Source organism: Helianthus annuus, chromosome 6, assembly GCF_002127325.2.
Source record: "Helianthus annuus cultivar XRQ/B chromosome 6, HanXRQr2.0-SUNRISE, whole genome shotgun sequence".
Lineage (NCBI taxonomy): Eukaryota > Viridiplantae > Streptophyta > Magnoliopsida > Asterales > Asteraceae > Helianthus > Helianthus annuus.
Genome location: NC_035438.2, coordinates 77,115,597 through 77,137,470, shown reverse-complemented (window position 1 = coordinate 77,137,470; position 21,874 = coordinate 77,115,597). Strand labels below are relative to the sequence as shown.

Sequence of the window (21,874 nt, the reverse complement as noted above, 5' to 3'; positions counted from 1 at the left end):
TGTGTGAGAGTGAGTGTGTTGTCCAAAGAAATGGCAAACATGGCTATCCACTAAGGTTATATATCCGTTCCAAGTAGTGCACCCTAAAGGGCTTTCGGTTGGGTTAAATGAGGTGCGTGGCCCATCCGGCCCACTGTTTCATTGTTCACTCGAGACCGCATGGTCTCGAGTCGGGTTCTTGGTTCTCGGCTCACTTATACATATATATATACATACTATACATACAAGCACACACATAATCACATAAAAGGTTCACTTATATCATTTACTAAATTGACAAGTTAACTAGTCACATAGTGTTCAAGCATGTTACATCGAGATACAATGAAGGGTTCTAAATTTCGAGTTGTCACAGCAACATTGCTTTAAAACTTGAAAATGATCAGAATTATACTGAGGAAGTTGCTAAAAGTCACATGTCTTTGTTGGTGACAGTGCTTAAATCCTATGGAGGCTTAGTTGCAGGGAGGATCGGGAATCCAATGCTCACGAAGGAGGATTACTATCAAATTGATGTTGAGGAGATGGAACTGATGGATATAAAATGGTGCATGGCTAGTGTGTTAAGACAGGCTGAAAAGTTTAAACAGATTACAGGCAGAGATGATTTTCGCGAGGCACATGTTTCAACTTTAGGTTTTGATAAGTCTAAAGTTACTTGTTTTCGTTGCAGGGAAAAGGGGCATTTCAAAAGGGAGTGCACAAATCGCGAAGCAAGTGGAGCTCAAAATCCTTTCGGAAACAACGACTACTATAAAAAGACAATTTATCATCAAGTTACACATCAGCCGCTTCAACAACAACAGGCACAAACAGCACATGGTAGAAAAGAAATTGAAGACTCAAAGAGAGCATGTCTAGTTAATCAAGGCAAGGATAGTGATTTCAGTTGGGATAAATACATTCCAAAGGATAGTAAATTATGCTTGGCAGATCAAGAAGATGAAAAATTGCCAGAAGGTTTTAGTTGGGACAATTATTGTCCAGACAAAGAATTCATGGCCAAAGAGATGTTAAATGCCAAAGCTTTTGTTGCTAATGCATCTGATGTATATTGAACAGAAAAATACAGAAAAATTAGGGAAGCTGAAGAGGAGAAATGGAGAAGAATTGAAGAAGAAGAAGAAGAAGAAGAAGAAGAAGAAGAAGAATAAAGGAAACAAGCTGAAGCTGAGAAAAAGAAAAAGAATAAAGAAGAAGTTCCAGTGAGAATAGTGAAAGAAGTTCCAGAATTTGAAATCAAAATAGATGTTGAGGAAGTCAAAGTTCCATAGAAGTGTATGAATTGTGATTCTTTGATCAAGCAAAACAATGAGTTGCTCCACAACATAAAAAGGTTGAAAGAATCATATGATACCTTGAACAGAGAAATGAATAAATACAACGAGTCAAGTAATGAACAAGCTGTAGCAATGAATACACTCAAAGGAGCATACATGAGACAACTTGACAACGTCAATTACTACACAGAGAAGTGTGCTGAGTGAATTGAAGTTGGCAACACAAAGAATCGAAACTGAAAGAGTTAATAATTTATTGAAAAGTTACTCATGTTCTACTTTTGTTGTTGACAGGATTTACCCTATTGTGGAAAGAATGAAGACTTTTGAAGAAGAGAAGACTTCGGAAGAAAAGAAGTCCGAGACAAAAGAAGATGATGAAGTGAAAATTTCTGGTAAGAAACCAAGTGTTTTCTACAATAGATGTCCGCCCCCGGTCGGAAATGGATATTCTCCTCGAAATCCAAATTTCGAAAGAGTCAAAAAGGCAACAAATTTACAGTGGGAGTCTGGGTCATTAGATAATTTGCCAGAAAATATTGATGTTACGTTCACATCGTCCGACACTGATCATGAGTCCAAGTTGATAAAAAGTGTGGTCGATCAGGTGTTGGATAAAGTTGACGTTGAGGAGTCAAAAATGGAGTCCAAATCTGAGTCAAAGTCTGAGTCCGACAAGTCAAAGTCAACAATCAAAAAGGACAAACGGGTTTATGATAAGGAGTTTTTGTTATCAAAATCTAATTTGAATGACGAACCGGTCAAAGTAGCATATATTTTGAAAGATTCTAACAAATTATATTCTAATGAGATTTTTCCAATAAGAAATGTTAAAATCGAAATGATTAAAAAGGTTTTCAAAATCACAGAAATTAATATTTCTGAAATAAAAGATTTAAATCTTTCTGAAAAACCTAAACAATACACTTCAAGAGATTAACAAAGAATTAACAAGAAAATGAGTTACAATTATGGTTATAGTTTTCAAAAGAAACCAAACCATGATGGTAATTTCAAAAAGAAAGGTCTTGGATTTAATCAACCGAAAAATTACAAAAATGAAAAAGTTTATAAACCAAAACTGTGTTTGTTTCAGGAAAAACGACAGATGGTGAAAAGGAGCAAGCGTTCAGAAAGCAGACAAACAAAGAATTCCTTGCAAAGAAGCAAGAGGACATGAAGAAAAGTGTTGCTCAGAAGACTACAGAGACAAGAACCTGTTTTCAATGTAAAACAGTCGGTCATATTGCCAGGAATTGTCCAAAGGCAATACAGACAAAACAGAGAGTTTCTGGTAAACTGAAAGAAAAAGTTGTTGAGAAAACTGAACTTTCAACTAGAAAATTTACAGGCTTTGAAAATTCAACCTTTGAGGTTGGTGAATGTTCAAAAAATGTTTTGAAAAGAAAAGAAAATCTGAAAAACCAAAAATGGGTGGTTAAGGGTTCAGGAAACAGTTCTGGTGATGAATCTGATTCCACAAAATCAGAGGAGCCACGTGTTGAAGAAAAGGTTGAGAAATCAGTTCCGACTGTGGATGATGTGAATTTTCCACCTCTGCGGGCTGAAAATTTTAAGAAAAAAGTTGGGAAAGTTGAAATTTCAAATCAATTTTATTCTGAAAAGAATAAGTTTGATGTTGAAAAAGCTTTCAATGGAAATGTGAAATACATTTTTGGAAAAATGGTCAATGGTAAGGCCAAAGGAGTGAAAGAATTCTATGCTTCCAAAATGAATGTTCACAAGTCTGTTGAAAATAATGGTGAAGAAGATATTGTTACACCCAAGGATGGTCAGGCTTGGGTGGATATATTTTTCAAAGAGTAAAAACCTGACTTGCCGGAGCTCCCAAGTTGGTAATCGCGGAGCATGAATCGACATCTTTCTTGAAAATGTTTTTGAAAAAGTTAAAATTTTGCCAAGTCATACTGATGGAATTGCCGGAACTCTCAGGTTGGTAAATGTGGAGTAGGAATCGGCACCTTGAAAATTCAACCAACAGGTGGTAATTGGTTGAAAAGCATTTTTACAAGTGGTTGGTTTTCGATCTTACAATTGGTTATTCATGGTCATTAAGTTGAACTTGATTTAACTATCATTCAAAAGATTGGTAAACAATATGATGATTTGATCCCCATTTACTACAAGTGGTAAAATCAACAAAACTTATTTTCCGGAAAAACCATTTTAATTAAAACAAACTTAAGTGTTTTGAAATCATAATGGGAAAATAGTTTGTTGTGAGGGGGAGTTCTGATTGTTTATGCCAAGTGAATGGAGAATTGAGGCGATTCACATTATGTTGTCATATTTCTGTATAGTTTGTTTTTCAAATCTCTTTAAATGTGTTTGAATTTTAGGGGGAGTAAAAATTTTTCAGAAAATCCAAAAACATTAGAAAATTTGAAAAAGCCAAAAACATGATAAAATGAAAAATGAGTTTTTGTTGCATAAAAGAGGAAATGATAGTACATCAGTGGACTATCACAACATGCTAAAGATATGGAAAGTTTAAAAAATGTGATAAACAATCTCAGTATGGATGTGCCAGTAGGTTTTTGCACATTTAGTAAATTGTGACGAGATATAAACCTAAATTTCAAACTTGCTTATGTCGTGGGTCACATTTCTTGGATATATGGGTAACCCCCGAAATCTTGTTTAAAAGGTCCCTCTTTCTGAGATACTAGGTCTTTATACTCAGTGATATCTGGGGTATTATCCCAGGACTTCTGCTGAATGGAAATTCTGACCTAGTCCCCGCATAATACTTTCTGCAAATGCTTGAAATACAGCACAACCCTCAGCATAAAAATGATGAAACATTGAAAAATGCAAATCATTGCTGTTGAAGAAAAGATCCTCTAAAGGGGACACACCTAAAGTCGAGCCGTCATCTCTCTGCTGAATGGAAGTTCTGACCTGAGCTCTCACGGTTTCGCATCTAACCCCTTTACAGATATCATCTGTGGTATACTCACTTGTAAGACTGAATATTGGGATATGGATACGGGAGTATATTCAAGTGGTGGGATACGCGAATAAGTTTAAGTTCTTAAGTCATTAATCTTGTATCTCGGAATAGTTGAAATTTGTGTAAAAATTTAAGTGGATCAGTATACTGACAATCTAGGTGAATTGTTTAGAACTTAAAATGAAATCAAGCTTAACGGTGTTAGTGATTTGTCTCAAAAACTGATATGATCCTCTTGCACAAACTCACAAAAATATTGTCTGTAAATATTTCTTTACTGCATCTTTTTACATTTAAAAATCCAAAAATATCTTAGTGTGTTTTAGCATAAACTTTTGAAAAATTCAAAAAGATTTTCGACAACTTATGTAGAAAAGCTGATTTTCAAAATTCCAAGTGCTAAACTTGATGAACAGGTTTGGGAGAGAGTGTATGAAGAAGTTATGTTTACAAGTGGTCATTAAAGCATAAATCATTTTGAATGTTCTTGCAAATGGTTTCTAAATTTTAAATTTTTAAACTTTGAGAAACTTATGTGTTTTGGTAGAGTTATGCAGGAAATGACAGGTTCAGATACCTGAAGATGATGATTTCCAGACTGTGATCCCAGCAGATTGAAAGGGGGAGTTTAAAGACATTGAGAGGGAGTTTGATGATGAAGATAGCCAGGTCAAGATTCTGAAGATAGAAGAAAGAAGATTGAGATTGAGTGAAGACGCCTACAATGAAGAATACTTTGGAAAGCATGAAGACTGATAAATACTGAAGGATTGACAACCGAAGACTCAACACTGAAGACTCCGTCAACATCCGAGGGGGAGTTTGTTGGTGCATCCGTCTGTCGACTTCGTCTTGTATCGAGTCTCGTTTTGATTTAGATTGTTTAGGGCTCGGAATCCAAGAAAATGTCATTGTAAGTGATTCCGCTTGAAATGACCTTATGTCTTTTCAAGCGAAATTTCATATCATTCTGATTCTGCTCGAAAGTGAATAGGCTGATTTCGCTTGAGTTTATCAATGTGATTCCGCTTGAAACGTGTTCAAGCGGAATAAGGTGTCCTATAAATAGGTTCAGTTGGAGCGAAATTAGCAGTAGAGTCTTCTGGTTTGCAACGAAGTGCTGCCGAAGTGTTGTCGTGCTTGTAATAGGAGTGTATATCAATAAAATCAACAGTTTAAAGTGAATACGGCTGAAATAATACTAATACATTAGTTTCCGCCTCTTGTATTGGTGAATTACTCTTCTGATCGACTCGTTCGGGTCTGAAAGTGATCCTACAAAATTGACTTTTCTTTTGTAAAAACGTTTCGAACTTTCCCCAACTTCGAAAGTCGAATTTTTGAATTCTTTAAAACTTTCTGTTGGTTGTTTCTTTTCATCTTATGTTGGTTGTTTCTTTTTATCAACACATTTCTTGTTCAACTTTGAGTTAGAAGTAACTCCCTGTTTTGCATAAGTGGACTTGGGACAATTCCAAGCAATGTGTCCAACTTCTTGGCATTTGAAACGGGTTCTTCGTTCAACTCTCTTCTCAGATTCCTTCACCATATTCTTTTTCCTTTCAGCAAGAAACTCTTTGTTTGACTGTCTCCAGAATGGTTTCTTCTCTTCTTCTTCTGAACTTGTTCCTGAAATAAATTTAGATTTTGGTTTATAAGTTTTCTCATTTTTATGATTTTCTGGGGGAATGAAACCTAAACCTTTCTTTTTGAAATTACTGTTATGATTTGGTTTCTTTTGAAAACCAGAACCAGAACTGTAATCTTTTTTCTTGTTCAATCTTTGTTGAACTCTTGAAGTGTATTTTTTTAGGTTTTTCATTAAGATTTACATCTTTTATTTCAGAAATATTAATTTCTGTTAATTTGAAAACCTTGTTTATCATTTCAGTTTTAACACTTCTTATTGGAAATTCTTCATCAGAAAATAATTTGTCAGAATCATAAGTATATGCTACTTTAAATGTTTCGTCTTTCAAATTATTTTTCGACATCAGAAATTCTTTATTGTAAACCCATTTGACCGGTGCACTCGGACTCTTGTCTGATGAACTCGAACTTTCAGATTTAGACTCCGATTTTGACTCTTCATCCATATCCAACACCTGATCGACCACTTTCTTTAATAATTCAGACTCATGATCAGTGTCAGACGTTGTGAATGTGACGTCAATGTTGTCTGGTAACTCATCAATGGTTTCAGACTTTAACTTTATGTTGACTGCCTTTTTTAATTGCTCCTCATTTGGTTTTCTGGGAGAATAACTTTCCTGATCGGAGGCGGACACTTGTTATACTTGACACTTTGTTTCTTACCAGTATCCGTATCTTCCGTCTTTTTATCTTGAAAAGCTTCAAGGCCTGCAACAGTAGGATAAACTCTGTCAATCAAATAATCACAAGTTGTATAACTCAGCAGCAATCTTTTGATTCTTTCATTTTCAATCTTTTCGAGTTCCAAATCCTGCTTCAGCTTTGCACAATCTTCAAAATACTCATTGATGACCTTTTGCTTAGTCATTAATGTTGAACTCATCATCGTTTGAGCAGCTCCCATTTCTAGGTTTGTCTTGTTCAAATTATCAACTGTTCTGTTCAGCACATCATATGATACTTTTACATACTTCACATCAAACAACAATTTTTCTTTCAACTCTTCTAGCTCACTATACTTCTTGTCTTTTTCTTCACAATGTTTGCATGGTTCCAAACATTTTAGACAAGGTTTAGTGATCTCGACAATTTTTTCAACTTCGACTATCTTTTCAATTTCGACGATTTTTTCAACTTCGACGATTTTTTCAACTTCAACAATTTTCTCCACCACCTTCTCTATCACCTTTTCAGTCATCGGTTCTACATCAAATTCTATTTTTACTTCACTCTCTTCAACATCGGCTTTCTCTGTTGGTTTTTACTCAACTTTTGTTTTCTCAGCTTCCAATTTTGCCTTTTCTTCAGCAATCTTTCTTGCTTCCAATTCTTCCAATTCTCTCTTCAGACGAGCAGCCCTTTTCTCTTTCAATATCTCAATTTTATCTGCAAAAAAACAAATTAAAACTGAATGAGTCCAAATTTTGTCTAGCTGTATTAATATACTCTTCCTCATCATCAGTATCTTCATCACTTTCTGATGATCTGAAAATCTTCGTTCTTTTTGGCTTAGATTTGACTACTTCTTCTGTAGGTCCCTTTCCGGAGGATGACGAACCTAAACCTTGTTATACAAACCCACTAGCGAGTGCGGAATCCAAGCTAGCAAGCAAACCGGGATGAGACAAGTATAAACACAAACACACAAGGGTTCACCGATTAACACCACTGTATTAATACGAATGAAGGTTCCGGTTACAAGCACAATGTTTACAAATCTAACTTGCAAACTCTCTAGTGTGTGTGTGTGTGTTTTGATAGAATGCTCTCAAACTCTCTCTATGTGTGCATCTATCTAACAAGTCTCTCAAGTCTCTACTAAAACAACACACTTCATGGGTATTTATACCCATACACAGCAGGTCTGACCGAAGGATCCGATAGATGGTTCGAAGGATCATATTTCGAATACAATGCTTTCGAAGGATCAGCAAGGACCTCGAAGGATGATCCTTCGAGGTCTATCAATCGAAGCATATCTTTCGAGGTGATCGAAGGATCTACATTATCCTTCGATCACTCATCCTTCGAGTCAGACAACTTACATCAAATTTACTAACTGTTGACTGAGTCAAACCAGGAGGACGGTTGACGTGGTCAACTTACAAGACTGACAAGGACATCGTTTACATATAGACCGAATACAGACAAAGTACAGACACAAGTGCATCAACAAACTCCCCCTTGGCTGTAGCTTTGTCTTTATCTTCTATAGTTGTAGACTCGTCTCGAACTTCGATGGTCTTTGGTCTTCGAGTTCTCAAAACTCTGATGTCCTTTCAAGTCTTCAATGTCGGAGGATCTTCAAAGTCTTCACGTATTGAAAGCAGAGAGTGTATCAACAAACTACCCGTATCATGTAGGAAGTGTGTTAACAAACTCCCCCTTAACATAAGCTCCCCCTTGAGTTATGCTCGTGAAATACTTTATCTTTATGAAGTGAGATCCTTGTGGTGTTGACGATGGTCAGCGGCAACTCGATCATCTTCATCATTTGAGTGCCTTCATGTCGTGTCTTCATTCCAAAGCTTTGTCATCGACCATGTTCTCCTAGCCTTTAGAATCTGCACATGCAAGAAATCTAAACGCGTAATGAGAACAACTGCTTGGAATATAGTTAATCATAAACAAGTGACACACGGATGACCATGTCACCATCAAACACTGTCCGACAGTTTGAAAGTTTTTCAAATTTATCAATTTCAGATTTCAACTTTCAAAACATGCAAATTTCGACCGTTTATGAAGATTTAGTCATTTCGGTTTTCGTTCAGGTTTCAGGCAACGAAGACTCGAGTTCCAACATCGTACGATCGAAAATAAAAAATAAAAAATAAAAAAGAAATAAAATCTTTTTGGCTTTTATAAAGTTTAAATTAAAACACACCTAAAATCTTTTTGGTATTTTTGACTTTTCTAAATGTAAATACTGAAAGCAGTAAATAAATATATACATACATTCTTTTTGCGAGTTTCGAGGGTAAGAGAATCATATCAGTGTACGGTCATGCCAAAACGCTCTTGTTGTTCAGTTAGTTAACATTAAGATAAGCATCCTATAACAATTATCGGTATTGTTGTCCACTTAAGCTCAACTTATCAGATGTAATCATGGTTAGAGGATACGTTAATGTATAATTTATACTTACCGACCGGTGTTCATCCACATCACGACACATTCCCGTATCAAGGTATGCACGAGGGTTCATCTTACCGGTGAGTATACCGATTATCATCTATTTGACCGTATATGATGTGAGATTCTCACTTATTTTTGATTTGAAAACAAGCCCTTTGTGATAGAATCACTTATTGATGAGGAACTTGATTTTCATATGCATGAGGGCACAGGAGCAAGTCCGTGAACAGGTCAGTACTTTCGTACAGCAGAGAGACGAACTTGACTCCCGGATAAATGTGATATTTTATCACTTATTTGATTGGACATGTGATTGTTTATCACTTATTGAGGTCGAATGCAGTATGTATTATGTACACGTATGTATAGTATCATGGAAGATCTTAGACTTAGTCTATTTATAGAAGCAACCGTGATACCCAGATGATAAGCAGCATAAAGACCGAATATCTCAGAACCTCGGCAATCTATCAAACGAAATTTCGGTACTAAGACCATATGCCAATGAATGGTTCCCACCTGGTCTTCAGTCGGTTTAAGATTTATATCACCCTGCACACTTTAAAATGATTGTGAGCCTACCGATACATCTTATATAGAGCTGCTTATCGTTTTTCATTTTAGGTTTAAAGAGGTTTGGATAGACCACTGATGTACTATCATTTTCTCTTTTTCTTGCCAGGAAACTCATTTTTGTTTTTCTATTGTTTTTGTGTTTTTGAAATTTTTCGATGTTTTTGGATTTTCAAATTTTGATTTACTCCCCCTAAAATCAATAAACTAAGACAAATTTAAAACACAAAGATATTTACAAAAATGATTTTCCGATGTTGGTTTTACTCGTATTTTACCTCAATGCCGTTTACCAAAATTAATTTTAATCAGAAATGATTTTATTGAATTTTGGAAAAATCAGTTGGCATGTCAGTAAGCGGTGCGGACCATAACAACATTGACGAGTTTCATAAAGAAACAATCACGTATGAGGTGATATTCGAGATCAACGTGTCAGGCCAAAGAGTGTTGTACGAGACGATATAATTCATATAGCAGCCTAAAAATCAACAAGTATAGGAGAGATTAGAAATTTAAAAACCGTATCCTGCAACTGCTTCGTGCATTGCAAGGAATCTGAGCACTCTCCCAAACTGGACATCCACTGGATGTGGACTTCAAAGTCGATTTTGTAGCTACTGAAGAATCTCTTCACAGCAACACGATCAAAAACCTTTGGTTCTGGCTGGTCTTCCACATTGCACCAGCGAAAGGTCTTTGTCTTTCTCTTTCAGAAGCGGTGTGCGGATGTTCAATCTACACCACGGCATCTGCACATCATTCATTGTATTCTTTTCTGAGAACCCGATTAAAAACCATAGCAACCAAATTTTGGCGCGTTCTTCATTTGGTCGAATTTTGCAACTTCATTCAACCACATTCTTTCACCAACATATTCTTCTTCTTTTCCTTTTCTTTCCTCTCTCTCTCCATCAATGGCAACAACATTCTCCTAGATATAACAATATTTCGGAGTAATATGTCGCCAATCTTGTGCATGGACGCTCCACTATCAACAATCCTAAAACTATCAATAGTTCCTCCTGGAACATCCTGCACACTCATTCAGAGATTAGTTGGAGAGGGGGACCCAAGCCTTCACAGACTTGGGTCGTCCGTCATCATCGAGAATTGTAACATCCATTTCCCGATGATTCGGAATTGATGCAGCCCCCCCTGAAACAGTTACCGGTTTTGGTATCCAAATCTGTTTCTGTTTTTCATGTTTAACATCCGATTTAACAGATTTTGTTTGGATGACCTCCGGTTTTAAAACTTTTTCAACTTCTTTTCTTTGTTTCTTTTCTTGTTGTTTAACAAAACGAGGGTCCTGTTTTGGTGAAACAGGTCTTTTATGGTAATTGTTACCATGGGGGGCATCAACTTTTGACTTTCTCTTGGTGAGATATGGACAATTCTTAATGATGTGTCCATACTCACAGCATTCAAAGCATGATCTCCGCTCAACAAACCTCGGAGTATCATAACTGTAACAGCTGGATGATGAACTTCGTGATCTTGAGGTACTTGGTCCTACATCACAACCGTTTGTTTGTTGTGTATAGTTGTTTTGACTGTTTCTTTTCAAAATTTTACTTTGCTTAACAGAATCCTTGTTGGATTTGTTTTTGAAAGTATCAATTTTATCAGTCCCTCTTGATTTCACGAAGTTTATCTTCCGATCCTTTTTCTTGTTTTCGCCCTGTTTGCCTTTTCTATTCTCTTGGGCGGCATGATGTTGTTCATGGGGATCATCAACCTTTGCTTTCAACTTATGAAGATATGGACAATTTCGAATTATATGTCCAATTGTACCACATTCAAAACACATTCTCCGCTCTACAAGCCTCGGAGAAACATGTTGATGACCAGACGGAGAACCAGACACTGAACTTTGTGATCTAGATGTGCTTGGACCTAAGTCACATCCATTTGTGTGTTGGGTATAATTGTTCTGATCATTTCGTTTTAAAATTCTAACTTGTTTTACAAAATCAATGTTAGATTTATTTTGAAATGTTTCAAGTTTGTCCGTACCCTTTGATCCAACAAAGTTCACTTTCTGTTCTCTTTTCTTATCTGGAGCTCTTTTGTTTTGCACCCTTTGAACCTTAGGTTGCTCAACCTTAGATTGAGAAGCCTTAGACTGCTCAACTTTAGGTTGTTGAACCCTTGGTTGTTTAGTCTTAGGCTGCTGAACTTTTGGTGCTTGAGTATTCTTGTTTTGAGCCCTCTTTTCCTGTACCTGGCCCTTACCCTTTCCAGAATTCACTTGTTGTTTTCGCTCAACTGGCAGTTTTTGGTTTCCGTATTGTTTTCTAATTAGCTCACACGGAATTGGTTCACATTGAGTGACCGTCACTTTGTTACCTTTGTTTCCCAAAAACTTATCAGTTCGTCCTTCAAAAATTTTCTCAATTAAATCTTGATTTACATTTTTGATTGGAAAATCTTTGTCAGAATAGATTTTGCTGTCTCCCTTGAGCGTATACAACAAGTTATTCTTTTCAATGCTCGGTACACTGGGCTTCATTGCCTTTGGTGTTTCAGCCTTACTCGGTTTCACTGGTGGATCACACAAGATGTGATTCTCAATTGGAATGTCTGGTGTAACCGAGTTAGACTGTGGTTTCTCATTTTCTTCAGATTCATCGTCCGAAGAATCAGCATCCTCAATAATCGGAGAACTCTGTTCCTTAACAGACGATGAATTTTTCACATTCTCAGATTCAGATTGCCCCGAGGATGATGTACCAGTTGTGAACCCGAGGCCTGCTGCAAAGTCATCTAGACCGAGTGGCACAGTAGGTTCAAAACGGGGCATATCCTCGTCATTAGGCAATTTGGAATAATTGTGATTCATCGGGGGAGGGCATGATTTGTAACCAATACATTTTGCATCCCCCTTTTTCCTTTGGACATCAATAATGTGATCCAAAACATAGCGGGAATTGGAATAGCTTTCCAATTTCTGCTTGATTGTTTCACATTCACATCTAGCTGTAGCTAACTCTACCATTTGTTTTTCAATTGTGTCAATCAAGTTATTATTAGCATGTTGTTTTCTCAAAACAGCTTTTTGAAGTTCAGAAACATCATGTTTTAATGACGCAATTGTTGCTTTAAACTCTTTTTCATTTCTTGTTAAAAACAAGTTAGCCTCAGTTGCTTTAGACAGATCAACAATCAATTCTTGATTGTGTTTGTGTGTGATGTCAAAAAGACTTTCCTTTTCTGCATATTCTAGACATTTAGCACATTCAACAACAGCAGAAATAGAATCAGGTTTAGAATCACATACCTGACTGGAATCACTCTCAGGTGTTGGCCTTTCTGCATCAGAGTTAATAACCTCCCTTGATGATTCACATTTAGATCCATCCTCGCTCGAACTTGAACTTGAAGTTGTATCACCCTCAACTGAAGTTGAGACATCTTCATCTGAACTTCTGTCATGTTCAGAACTGTCATCATTTCCCGAGGATTCACCATTGCTTGCATCTTTGACAATTTCAGCATACAACGCCGATTTTGTCTGACTACTGTTCTTTGAATCAAGAGATGATGGTTCTACAGTAGAACGATGGTGTTGTAAACCAACTGGGGGTAATGGATTTCCATACAAGTCTGTGGTTGGAGCCGACTTTACAGGAACTTGTATTGGATTGCCAAACCAATCTGTTGTTATTTTCGGTTCACTTTGCCTTTGATTGGTAACTGATGCCCACTGATTTGCAGATATCATGGCAGCTGAAGGTGGGGCAATAGCCTGCATCCAAGCAGTCTTGAAATCTGTTGCAGATTGAGAAGCAGATGATTGCGTATCAGATGATTGCGGAGCCAAGGATGTTGTAGGCCACGCGGATGGATCCCATTGACCGTTTGTTCCCATTTCCGCAGTAATTACGAATTTAATATTTGATCCTTTTATTTTCTTGGAATGTGGAATCTGAAACACAATGATCTTTCGTTGACTTTGATGGAAATTATTTATTTTCTTGTGGGGTGCCTTGGGCCGAGAACAAAGACAACAAACAACAACGTTATTGGTCTATTGGGGCGGTCTCTTGGGCCGTGAACCTTGGGCGGTGATCACAAGAACAAACAACCAAATTATTGGTCAATTGGGGCGGTGCACCACAACAAAAGAAACTTATTGGTTACTTTGGCGGTGGAAATGACGGTTACTTTGACGGTGGAAATGACGGTGCTTTGGGCGGTGATCACAAACCACAAACAATAAAATTTATTGATCTATTGGGGCAATCTGATTTTGCATATTGGGCGGTGCATTGGACGGTGCATTAAACGGTGCATAACAAACAATAACAGCCCATGTGCATATTGGCATAGCATTAAATGGCACAAGGTTTGAGGTTCCTCTTCGGGCTTTGGTCCCTTAAACGGTGCACAACAAAAATAAAATGTATATGTCACTTGGGCGGTGATCACGAACAACAAACCAAATTAATTATTGGTTACTTGGGTGGTGCACACCAACAATAACCAACAAAAATTAATTGTTTATTTTCTTGTGGGCGGTGAACACTGACAACAAACAATCTATCGAAGTCTTGTTATCTTTCGAAGTCTTGTTTTCTTATTGACTTAATCCCACAAATATCTTTCAAAATGATATTTGAAATTTTAAATTGAAGCACATGGGCCCTGAACCTCCTTCAAAATGATCCTTCGAAACCAAGGCTGATCTTTCAAGAATATCAAGATGATCTTTCGAAATTTTACTTGATCTTTCGAAGTCAGTTAGGAGAAAAAGGTGATCCTTCGAAGTACTGGATGGTCTATCGAAATCTTAAATGATCTTTCGAAATATGAAGATCTGTCACGAACATCAAGAACACATCAAGAACACGGCGACTGTAAGTTTTCCAGATCTGACGAAAACTAACCCAAGACTTGAACAAAAACCCGGTTTTAAACAAGGTAAAGAGCCTTAGCTCTGATACCACTTGTAGGTCCCTTTCCGGAGGATGACGAACCTAAACCTTGTTATACAAACCCACTAGCGAGTGCGGAATCCAAGCTAGCAAGCAAACCGGGATGAGACAAGTATAAACACAAACACACAAGGGTTCACCGATTAACACCACTGTATTAATACGAATGAAGGTTCCGGTTACAAGCACAATGTTTACAAATCTAACTTGCAAACTCTCTAGTGTGTGTGTGTGTGTTTTGATAGAATGCTCTCAAACTCTCTCTATGTGTGCATCTATCTAACAAGTCTCTCAAGTCTCTACTAAAACAACACACTTCATGGGTATTTATACCCATACACAGCAGGTCTGACCGAAGGATCCGATAGATGGTCCGAAGGATCATATTTCGAATACAATGCTTTCGAAGGATCAGCAAGGACCTCGAAGGATGATCCTTCGAGGTCTATCAATCGAAGCATATCTTTCGAGGTGATCGAAGGATCTACATTATCCTTCGATCACTCATCCTTCGAGTCAGACAACTTACATCAAATTTACTAACTGTTGACTGAGTCAAACCAGGAGGACGGTTGACGTGGTCAACTTACAAGACTGACAAGGACATCGTTTACATATAGACCGAATACAGACAAAGTACAGACACAAGTGCATCAACATCTTCCAAGATTTGAGCAACAAATGCTGAATCAGCTGGAACATATTTGTCCCAGCTAAAACCCTCTGCCACTTTTTCATCATCTTGATTAACAAGATAAGCTTTCTTCTTTCCATCTTCAATAGCACATGATGATGATGGTTGTTGAGCAAGCTGATGATAAATTGATTTTTGATGATAATCGTTGTTTCCAAGTGGATCTTGTCTTCCGGTTGCTTCTTTATTTGTACACTCTCGTTTAAAGTGTCCTTTTTCTCTGCAACGAAAGCAAGTAACCTTTGATTTGTCAAATCCTAACGGAGATGTAGCAACATCATGAAAATCATCTCTTCCGGTGATTTGTGTGAATTTTTCTGCTCTTCTTACAGCACTGGCTAAACACCACTTGATGTCCATCAACTCAAGTTCCTCATAATCAATCTGGTCATAATCCTCTTTAGTAAGCATTGGATTTCCAATTCTTCCAGCAACTAAGCTTTCATAAGACTCTAACATAGTAACAAGTGATGCCATGTGTTGCTTAGCCACTTCTGGAGAGAGATTTTGACCATTTTGAATATTCAATGTAACATTGCATTGCAGATTTGTTGAACTCTGTCGTTGAGGACTTGGTGTTGTGAAATTCGGATCAAAACTTGAATACGATGACGAAAATCCACCACTCTGTGTTGTAGTGCTAACATTTGTTCCAGAAGAACCATCAGCACTGAAAGCAGTCTTAATCTTCGGACTCGGAGTAGTCTCAAATTTGCTTCCTATGTAGTATAGACTAACATCTTGTTGAGCATTTGGATTATTCATGATAGCAGTTTTCTGAACATCCAATTCATGTTCTTCAATCTTCTGAATGAACTTACTCAAATTCATACTTTCAGATTTTCTCATATGTTTCAAAATCAACAAATATGTTCCCTATTTATTCTGTAGTAGAGCATCAGCAAGCTTATCAACCCATTCATCGTCTTCTTTCTTGATCTCCAATCTTCTCATTTCCTGAACAAGATGATAATATCTATCAATAGTCTTCTTAGTTGTCTCATCTTCAAAAGCTACAAACATATCAAATGATTTCTTTAGTAATGCACATTTGTTTTTTTTATCATATCAGCGCTTCCCTTAAACTTGTTACACAACGCTAACCAAATTGATCTAGCAGTATCTTCATGTTGAAGCAAAACAAAGATATATTCTTTTACTGCTTGTTGAAGAATACTAATCATCATTTTTTCACTGGTGTATTTCAGTTTCTCATCCGCTGAATAATCACTTAAAGATTTTTCATTTCCACGTTCATCTTTTGGTTTTTTATAATCATTGTCCAACGAAACCCATGCATCAAACTTATATGCCTGCACCCAAGTTTCAAAACGGTTTTGCCATCCTTTAAAATCCTTGATGTACATAAGCTTTGGAGGCTTTTGAGACGTTCCTGTTTCATTTTCGATTTCAAGAGTTTTGGCAACTGTAATTGGAGCAACTAGAGCGGTAGCAAACGCATTATAAAATTCCTCTTCCATGTTTCGGTACAAAAAATTTCACAATATCTCAAAGTTCAAATGAAATGGAGTTTTAAACGAAATGGACTTTGGTGCGAGATGGCCTTTTCAAGCGAAATGGCACTGTTCAAGCGAAATGGACGTTCAATTCAAGCGAAATGGCAACTTTCAAACGGAATGTGTCATTTCGTGCGAAATGAAGATCAGTTTCAAGCGAAATGGACAACTTTCAAGCGGAATGGGTCATTTCGTGCGAAATGGGAGGTCACAAGGCTCAATTCGTGTGAAATGAAATGTCTGTTTCACACCAAATGGTCTATTTCGTACGAAGTGATGTTGACGTCATAAAATCGGACATGATTTTGGCACAATTGATCATGTTTTAGGTCGATTTTAGGTCTAATTCTTTCAAGGATTGTTTAAAATAGTGTTTCGCACGTTATATGTGAAATTCAATCCGTTTTAACCTTAAAATCTTGTTAATTTTGAAAAAGAAGGTGTAGAAGTCAGAATTTTGTTGAAATCAAGCTGAATTCGGTAAGAACTCTTCCTCCTGAGCTCTGATACCACTTGAAGGATCGTTTGCACGACCAAAACGAGTCGTTCAGAAGAGTTCTAATCAATACGAGAGGCGGAAACAAACGTATCGACTTAGAATCGGCTTGATTTACACACATAATCACTTTTAATGTCTTGTATATTGATATAACAGCTTTTTACAGACAGTAGACACTTCGGCAACACCTCGGCACCGGAACCAGAACTATCACAAATGAATTGACAAGGCAGCTATATATAGGAGTTCCATTCCGCACGAAATGGCCTCTTCCATTTCGTGTGAATTGGTCCAACAACTCCAATTTCCTATAAACTAGCCTACCGAGCTCCATACTATCCAATCTAGACACAAGACTCGATACAAGATGAAGTCGACAGACATATGCACCAACAGAGCCAGTGGACGCACACCCACCCCTGTAGACACTAACTGTCAGCATAGAGCAATACTTATTCTCACGCCGAAGGGTGGTTATGAGAAGAACCCCCCACCTCCCATTCTCGCAAGGAGTCTTATGGTGTTCTTAGTTTTGAAGATTTACCAAGGTTGTAGAGATTATAAAGATCAAATTATCCCATACCTGGTTGAGCATTCGTTGAATCCACCTTATTAGATTGGTGTTTTTCACTTGCAAAAAGTTAAACTCACATCACTTTTGTGTGGGGCAAACAACATATTATTAGACCGCTAGATAATGGATTAGACGGGAGTGCGCCTGCGAAGATGATCATACTAAGCATCTTTATATCTTCCTGTGTCGGCGCGCGTGTTGCGCGTGGCGCTTATGCTGTGATACGAGTCTCTGTTTCTTTGATGTCGATTCTCGTCCCCATGTCCGACCATCACGTGTGACGGTGCGCACTCACGGGGTGGCGAATTGTTTAAAGCGTGAGCAGTGTGGTCGTGTTGTTGCACTGGTGACTGCGTTTGTGCGCACAATTGTGCATACACAACATTCAGTGCTGTTTGGGATTTCATAAACCACGAGGCGGGGGTTTCCCCCTTATGAAATAGCGAAGCAAGATGCACAACAGGATCAATGTGTTGGGCAGCATGCGGTGAGTTTCCGTTCACCTGCGCATCACTGCCCTGGACATTGGCCATCCTGCCTTCAGTGAACTCCCCCTTGTCATACTCGTTGTCATGAGAGCCTTAGGCGTGCGAAATGCCCTCAAGCGCCGCAGACTTGGGGTTTGAACCAAGCAGTAGAGATGGGATGCAATCCATGTGATCTTAAACGAAGAGAAAAAAGATAATAAACAAAGTGTGTGTTAAGAGTGAGAGTGAGAGAAATCGGTACTTAAATCTGTGGTTGAAGGTTGATATTTATAGTCGAAGAGTGTGGAGAAAGAAATGGGCTGATGGGCCTTGGGCCAGACGTCGCCAACAAGGTATCACTTTTGTCCCCTCTAACACAACATGTAGTGTTTGCAGGTGGAGAGACGTTGATGCACGGTAGTTGGTGCCATGTGGAATGCCGAGTGTACTTGTTGTCGAGTTTCTCATCAGCTGTGAGTGGAGATCATTGAGCAGTGAATGACGCACGTTGATTAGTTATACGTCACTGTCCTTTTGTACTATTTCTCTCCTGCACGATTGATCATCATGGAAGTTGCATGGGTAGAACCCGGCGCATGCTGATTGGCTGCAAGCTCCTGCCACTTGTACTAGTTATACTTTTATGAGTTGTCATGGATGCGCGTATGGTTGTGTCACCTGCGTAGGGACCTTGGAAAAGCTGAGTGTTGCCATGCTTTTGTGTGGGTATGGTCTTGGGCATGCATGTCTTGCGCTGTATTTGGGGCAATACCTCTTCAGTTGCCTAGGGAAGTTAGGAGACCTTTCTTCTTCTTAGGTGAGGAAATTGCGTGCTTTAGTTTGTGGTTACGCCTGGAGGGTGATAGTTTCCATCTTAATGTATTAAGTTGACTTTGCTTCTACCAAGGAATAAGTGTAAGTACTAGTCATCTTTAATCCTCTCTTTCGTCACTTCATAAGTCGTTTTCATGATGATATATGTCTTTGGGATGTCTTATGTTCTACGCATGCACCAACACTTACAATCACAACCTTAGGTTAAGTAAGGTATTGAAGGGGTATGGTCCCAAATCTTACACCAGGCTTGGGCGCGAGTGACCATCACCCGGCTTATTGTCCCAATCGACAAATAACTTGTCTTAGTTCGTGCGGGATTAACCCTACTTGATGAGAATTAACCTGTGAACTAACCTCCTGGTTAACCATTGTTTCTTCAGGTATGCGGGTATCCCTATGCAACACAACAACTAGTCGGTTAATTGGCTTACTTAAACAAAATATGAGCTAGCAAAAGGTATGCATGAATTGAGCGTGCTCTCTCCCTATCTTCTTGCACTTAACACATTATCACCTCTACGAGTGGTACTATCATGAGTCATGACCCATAATACTAGTAATCTATCTACTATAATAAAAGAAACCAATTTTGAGACACTTGTCATCATATTAGGCCATCTTTTATAGATAATTATTATTTTAGTTTAATCTCTTCTAATTAATTATAGATAACACTCATACTAAATATTGTTTAGTTTAATATCTTATATTATAGATAACTCTTCTACTAAATATTATTAGTTTAATATCTTATGGATAATTATTACTTAGTTTAATCTCCTTCTCATTTATAAATTGCCAAAATCGTCCCTTAGGTTTAGGCATGCTTGCCATTTTCATCAAAAACATTTTTTTATACAATATAGTCCATGAGGTTTGGACATTTTTGCCATTTTCATCCAAACATCTAATTTGCTTTATTTTTTCTATCAAACATTTGGATGAAAATGGCAAAATATCCCAAATCTCATGGACGATTTTGGCAAAAAAGTTAGACGTTTGGATGAAAATGGCAAAATATCCCAAAAGTGAAGGACTATATGGTACAAAAAAGTTGTTTTGGATAAAAATGTCAAATATACCCAAACCTCAGAGACGATTTTGGCAATTTACTCTATTTTTAAATAACCAAATTATTTATCACCAAAATCAAACTTTGTATTAGTATATTATTTATTTTTATTTTCATTATTAAAAAAATTATTATATCGATTTTATTACATAATTTTTAACAAATTGTATGTAACTTTCAATATTACTTTATATATAAAATTAGATTTATTACGGGTTTTTAAATATAATTTATATTTTATCAATCAAATGGCTGCTTATTTGTTTCTTGAATAACATGTTTGATCACTGTATCTTCTTTTCAATAATCATCTCCTCAATCACCATATCTATCGCGTACCAAGTATATCCATTAGTTTTTTTAAATATAATTTTCTTTATTTGGTATATAAAATCATATTTATTCAAGCCGTGTAATACACGAAAGATTTTAAACATATAACTTTTTTATTATTTGGTAAACAATATTACATTTATTCAACCCATGTAATACACGTATTTTAAAGATATAACTTTTTTTATTGTTTGGTATATAAAATTACATCTATTCAACACGTACAATATGCTTCTTATAGATATAACTTTTTATTACTTAATATTTAAAAATGATATTTATTCAACCCGTGCAATAAATGAGGTTTTTAAAGATATATTGTTTTATTATTTAATATACAAAATTTATTTATTTAACCCGTGTAATACACGGGGTTATAACCTAGTAAATAATAAACGTAAGCAAGTAGTAAATGAAACAGTTTAAAATCATTAAAAAAAGTATGAACGATTCATAGTGACGTCTTGGACATACTTAATAATAATAAAAATTAACAATAATAAAGCCACTATTATTTCGAATTGAATTCAAAACTGATAATCCTTTCATTATATACAGTATCAGTATTATAATTCTCAACTACGAAACATATGGCGCCTGTAGCTCAGTGGATAGAGCGTCTGTTTCCTAAGCAGAAGGTCGTAGGTTCGACCCCTACCTGGCGCGTTCTCTTTATACTTTTCTTTATTTATTTGTAATTTATTATTAGATGTTTTTTTAACTATATATATTACACAGAATATTTTATTACCCGTAAATTCTGTTTAATATGTCACAGATTTAACGTAATTATGAATCAGTGAGGCTTATATGACATCTAATTGAAACATCTAAATGGTTTTCTGGCATTCTTCATCTATACTTTTCCAAAATTGGTGAAGAACACAAGAGTTGCAAGTGCTGTTGTTATAAACAGACCCAACATTTAGTGGATTATTTGTGCACTGTTCGGCAGAAAGTTCGTTTACGTTCGTATAAAATAAATGATCGAACTTGAACAAGAAATTCAGTCAGATTGATTAAGTGAACGATCATGAACTGTTGTTTTGTTCGTTCACTTGTAGTCGTGAACGCTCATAAGTATGTTTGTTTATGTTTATTCATTTTACGTTTGTGTTCTTTAATGTTCATTTGTTACATTTATTTGTTATGGTTGGTCATTAAATGGTTTTTTTTTTATATTTTACTTTTTTAATAGTTTTATTATCCTAACCTTTAAATTTTGTATTAGTTGATTAGCTCAAGTAGAAAGTGGAAATCCTAGTCTTGTAATTCAGCATCACAGCTTCTTCTCCCTTTCCTTCCTCATGTCAACTTACAAG

At 36.8% G+C, this 21,874-nt stretch overlaps 1 non-coding gene across 1 annotated transcript; it reads left to right on the top strand.

Moving 5' to 3' along the window:
- The first annotated feature begins 21,145 nt into the window (after positions 1-21,145).
- TRNAR-CCU lies at positions 21,146-21,218 on the top strand. The gene has a single exon. It is a non-coding gene; the product is annotated as a tRNA-Arg (tRNA).
- Positions 21,219-21,874: the final 656 nt, after the last annotated feature.